Here is a 6,000-nt window from a genome sequence, read left to right as displayed (position 1 = left end):
GCTACTGTAGGGAGACCCAGACCCTCCATCTGCCCTGGGCAGGGTGTGGTGCCCAAAAGCAGCCCCCAGCCCAAGTCCCCACCCTCTGGGGCATGTCACTGCTGGTGAGACACATGGATGGGGGCTCCAGTCCTGCCTCCTTCCCTGAGGTCTACAGCCACACAGTGTGGGGAGAAGAGACCCTGCCCTGGCTTGAGAGGTGGCGGGTAGCCCCGGGAAGGTCGCAGTGAGGAGCTGGACAGGGAGGGCTCCTCCAGCACAGCTCCCACTGTTACTGGACCAGTTTCAGTGGCTGCTGCACAATACCCACACTCACTCAGTGCCTGTGCCTGGCTCCTCCTGTCAGGCTGCCCTCCCACCAGTCCCTCCTGCTCCTCCTTGGTAAACAGGTAGCAGAATGAGGTCCTTGCCCATGGGGACAGGATGCCTTCCAGGGAAAGGAGCCACTTATGTCCACTTGTAAGAGGTTTGAATTAAGGCAGCATTATGGGAAGCTGCCATTGATCTTTCAAGCTTGGTGCTACTCCAGCAAAGGCAACTGGAGGATTGTAAATTAGAGTTAGAGGTGGTTAAAGATAGTTTGGCACACCAGGGTTTGGAGTCAGAAGCAGAGTTAACAGACCACCTAAGAAACAGGAGCTGTGACTTGGTTGCAGGGGAGTACAGAAAAACCAGTTTCAAAGTGAAAAAGGGAGAGTGAGCAGGTTAACGCATGGAGTTGCTCGGAAACAGTTAACTACAGCAGGTAATGGCAGTCTTGCAATGCATTTGGCATGCAAACAAAAGCACAAGGCACTGGTGGAACAAATTCAGGGTTTGCAGGAGCGGGTAACAACCCCCACTTTTCTCCCAGCGCCAGGATAAAAACCTAGGGGAAAAGGTTCCTGTAGTGGGGCAGCTGCCTCACTCCCTGAGAGTGTGGGCTGCAGCAGGCCAGTGGGTCGGCGCAGACGGACAGCCAATAGGAAAAGGGCTTATTGGGAGCCAATCGGGGCCCATATTGGAGACAGCCAATCAGGGCCAGGCTCAGCCATATATAAAGGCTGCCCAGAACAGCAGCAGGCAGTCTGTCCCAGGGCTTCAATAGGGGAAGGTCTGTCTCCAGAGTTAGGAGACTAGCACCAGGGACAGTGCAGTGCTGGGCAGGCCCTGGGGAGCAGAAGGGAACTCCAGCCCGGTGTCTGCCAAGCTGCAGGCCTTGAGGGGAAGGGCCCAGGGACCTGGACAGATGGAGGGCAAGGAGGGCAGGATGGCGGCCACTAGAGGGTCTCTGGGTTGGGACCCAGAGTAGTGGGCAGGCCTGGGTCCACCCCGCTTGCCTTATACCCGGCCAATAGGAGTGGCTGTCTAGGGCTGCACCAACCCCCTGCCAAGAGGGGTGTGACTTTGGGGATGCAGTGGCCTACACTGGCTGGGGTGTAGAGAGACAGCTAATTGACCCCCCCCACCACTGGAAGGGGATGGACTAAGGGGCACTGCTGAAGGGCAGTGGCTCAAAGAGGACACTGCTGAGTGGGGAGCAATGTGGGTCCAGACATGCCAACTGAGGGCAAGATGATGGATGGGATACCACCAGGAGGGGGCGCTCCACTGGACTGAGCTAATTCCCAGAGCAACCAGTGGGAGGTGCTGCGGTGGTGAGTCCCAACACTGTTACAGTTCCCAACTGTTTTACCCTAGGGAGCCCTACCCTTTGCTCCAAGCTAACCATATCCTTTTCTTCTCCTCCTCAGTTTGCTTAATATGCTGCTGTTAGCCTGTACTTTAAAATAGTTTCACAGGGTTAATTGTTGGCTTTCCACCTTAACCCCCCTTTGCACTTTTGTTTTTCTGAAGTTTTAATGGAGAGTAGTTTGGATACTTATGGGAAAAATGAGCTCTCAAAACTGGAGACTCTCATACAAAACCAACCTTCCACACAAACTCCCACATGGCTGGACTTCTCAAAAATGAGACAAGCCATTTACAATGCACACTTCGCTTCTCTACAGAGAAAAAAGGACAGTAAACTATCTAAACTCCTACCTGCCACAGGGGGCTATAAGAGTGGTACCTTTAACTCACCCAACAATATTGTTAATCTATCCAATCACACACACAGCCCGGCAGAAGAGTCTGTCCTATCTCAGGGGACTCTCTGCCCCACCATCCTCACAAACATGATACAGTTCTGCGGTGATCTGGAAGTCTACTTTCATTGTCTCCGTCTCAAGGAATATTTTCAACAGAGCACTGACCTACAGGAACCCTCCTACCAACACTACAAGAAGAACTCTGCATGGACTCCTCCTGACGGTCAAAATGACAGACTAGACTTCTACACAGAGTGCTTCTGCAGACGTGCACAGGCTGAAATTGTGAACAAACAGCATCACTTGCCCCATAACCTCAGCCATACAGAATGCAATGCCATCCACAGCCTCAAACAACTCTGGCATTATAATCAAAGGGGCTGCCAAATTGGTGCTGTAGTCATAATGAACAGGTCGGATTATGAACAGAAAGCTGCCCAGCAACTCTCCAACACCACATTCTACAGGCCACTATCCTCTGATCCCACTGAGGGTTACCAAAAGAAACTACATCATCTGCTCAAGAAACTCCTGGCAACAGCACGGGAACAAATCTACAGGGACACCACCCAGAGCCCCGACTAGGGGTATTCTATCTGCTACCCAAGATCCATAAACCTGGAAACCCTGGACACCCTATCATCTCAGGCATCGGCACTCTTAGAGCAGGATTATCTGGTTATTTGGACTCTCTCCTCAGACCCTTCGCTACCAGCACTTCTAGCTATCTTCGAGACGTCACTGACTTCCTGAGGAAACGACAATGCATTGGTGATCTTCCTGAAAACCCCATCCTGGCCACCATGGATGTAGAAGCACTTTACACCAATATTCCACATGAGGATGGACTACAAGCTGTCAGGAACAGTATCCCTGATGAGGCCACGGCACACCTGGTGGCTGAGCTTTGTGACTTTGTCGTCACCCACAACCATTTCAGATTTGGGGACAACTTATACCTTCACGTCAGTGGCACTGCTATGGGTACCTGCATGGCCCCACAGTATGACAACATTTTTATGGCTGACTTAGAACAACGCTTCCTCAGCTCTCATCCCCCAGCGTCCCTCCTCTACTTGCACTACATTGATAACATCTTCATCATATGGACCCACGGAAAGGAGGCCTTTGAAGAGTTCCACCTGGATTTCAACAATTTCCACCCTACCACCAACCTCAGCCTGGACCAGTCCACACAAGAGATCCACTTCCTGGACACTATGGTGCAAATAAGTGATGGTCATATAAACACCACCCTATACCGGAAACCTACTTACCGCTATACTTGCCTACATGCCTCCAGCTTCCATCCAGGACACATCACACGATCCATTGTCTACAGCCAAGCCCTAAGATACAACTGAATTTGCTCCAATCCCTCAGACAGAGACAAACACCTACAAGATCTTTATCAAGCATTCTTAAAACTACAATACCCACCTGGGGAAGTGAGGAAACAGATTGACAGAGTTAGACAGGTACCGGAAATCACCTACTACAGGACAGGCCCAACAAAGAAAATAACAGAACACCACTGGCCATCATGTATAGTCCCCAGCGCATTATCAGTGATCTACAACCTATCCTGGAAAATGATCCCTCATTCTCACAGACCCTGGGAGACAGGCTAGTCCATGCTTACAGACAACCCCCCAACCTGAAGCAAATACTCACCAGCAACTACACACCACACCACAGAAACACCAACCCAGGAACAAATCCCTGTAACAAACGTGGTTGCCTACTCTGTCCCCATATCTACTCTGGCAACACCATCAAAGACCCAACCACATCAGCCACACCAAAAAGGGCTCATTCACCTGCATGTCTACTAATGTTATATGCCATCATGTGCCTGCAATGCCTGTCTGCCATGTACATTGGCCAAACCAGAAAGTCCCTATGTAAAAGAATAAATGGACACAAATGGGACATCAGGAATGGTAACATACAAAAGCCAGTAGGAGAACACTTCAATCTCCCTCGACATTCTATAACAGATTTGAAAGTCACTATTCTTGAACAAAAAACTTCAGAAACAGACTTCAGAGAGAAACAGAACTAAAATTCATTTGTAAATTTAACACCATTAATTTGGGCTTGAATAGGGACTGGGAGTGGCTGGCTTATTATAAAAGCAGCTTTGCCTCTCCTGGAATTGACGACACCTCATCTATTATTGGGAGTGGACTACATCCACCCTGATTTAACAGGCCCTGTGGACGCTGGTTCTCCACTTTTGAAGTACGTTATTTCTCTCCCCATATGGTTCCACTTGCTCATCATCTTCCTGCTGAGGCTTCTGCTCCAAGGTTTCACTCACCATCCCAACAGCTGCTGGGACAGAGAAATAAAAACCTCAGAAACAGGAATAGAAAAGGGGAGAACTAACCAAAATAACAGCTGCAGATGGGGGAAAAATTCCCCCAAGGGGAGAGTGGAGGGGATCAATTCTGCATCCAATTCCCATTCAAACACTCAGGGAGAAGGAAGTTTGGTCAGTCAGGATGGGTCAGAAATAGGGCTGTCAAAGTGCAGTTAGTTCTACCAATTAACACAAAACAAATTAACTAGATTTAAAAAATAGTTGCAATTAATTGCAGTTTTAATCATACTATAAAACAAAAACAGAATACAAATTTAAATTTATTAAAAATATTTTTGGATGTTTTTCTACATTTTCAAAAATATTGATTTCAATTACAACACACACTTTATATTATTTTGTAGTGCGATCTCTGTATCATGAAAGTGTAACTTATGAATGTAGAATTTTTTTTACCCTAACTACACTCAAAAACAAAATAATGTAAAACTTTAGATCGTACAAGTGCACTCAGTCCTACTTCTTCAGCCAATCGCTTAGACAATTTTTTTTTTTTTTTAACACATTTATGGGAGATAATGCTCCCCTCTTCTCATTTACAATGTCACTTGAAAGTGAGACTAGGCATTCACACAGCACTATTGTAGCTGGCGTTGCAAGGAATTTGTGCCAGATATGCTAAACATTCATATGCCCCTTCATGCTTTGAATTTTCATATTTTTTTTACAGTGCAAATATTTTTCCAGTTCATTCATGAATATGTTGAACAGTAGTAGCTCCAATACAGATCCCCTGGGAACCCCACTATTTACGTGTCTCCACTGTGAAAACTGACCATTTATTTTTCTACCCTTCGTTTCCTGTCTTTTAACCAGTTACTGATCTGTGAGAGGACCTTCTCTCTTATCCTAGGACTGCTTACTTTGTTTAAGAGTTTTTGGTGAGGGACCTTGTCAAAGGCTTTCTGAAATTCCAAGTATAAAATATCCACTGGATCAGCCTTGTCTACTTGTTTGTTGACCCCCCTCAGAAAATTCCAATAGATTAGTGAGGCATGATTACTCTTTACAAAAGCCATGTTGACTCCTCCCCAACAAATCATGCTCATCTATGTGTCTGATAATTCTATTCTTTACTATAGCTTCAGCCAGGGTGACTGGTACTAAAATTAGGCTTACTGGTCTTGAATTGCTGGATTGCCTCTGTAGTCTTTTCAAAAAAATTGGTTTTATATTAGCTATCCTGTTATCTAGTATAGAGGCTGATTGAAGTTGTAGGTTACCTATTACAGTCAGTAGTTCTGCACCTGTTATTTATGAGTTTCTTCTATTGGGTGAATACCCTCTAGTCCTGGTAACTTATTAAGGCTGAAATTACCAATTTGTTCCAAAACCTCCTCTATCAACATCTCAGTCTCGGACATTTCCTCAGATTCATCACCTAAAAAGAGTGGCTCGAGTGTAGGAAAGTCCCTCATATTGTCTTCAGCGAAGACTGATGCAAAGGATGCATTTAACTTCTCTGCAATGGCCTTGGCTTCCTTGTGTGCTTGTTTAGCATGTCAGTGACGGAGTAGCTCCACTGATTGTTTGTCAGGCTTC

This window comes from Mauremys reevesii, linkage group 22 (genome assembly GCF_016161935.1).
Source record: "Mauremys reevesii isolate NIE-2019 linkage group 22, ASM1616193v1, whole genome shotgun sequence".
Lineage (NCBI taxonomy): Eukaryota > Metazoa > Chordata > Testudines > Geoemydidae > Mauremys > Mauremys reevesii.
The sequence above is the reverse complement of the archived record's forward strand: the minus strand, read 5'-3'. Positions refer to the sequence as shown.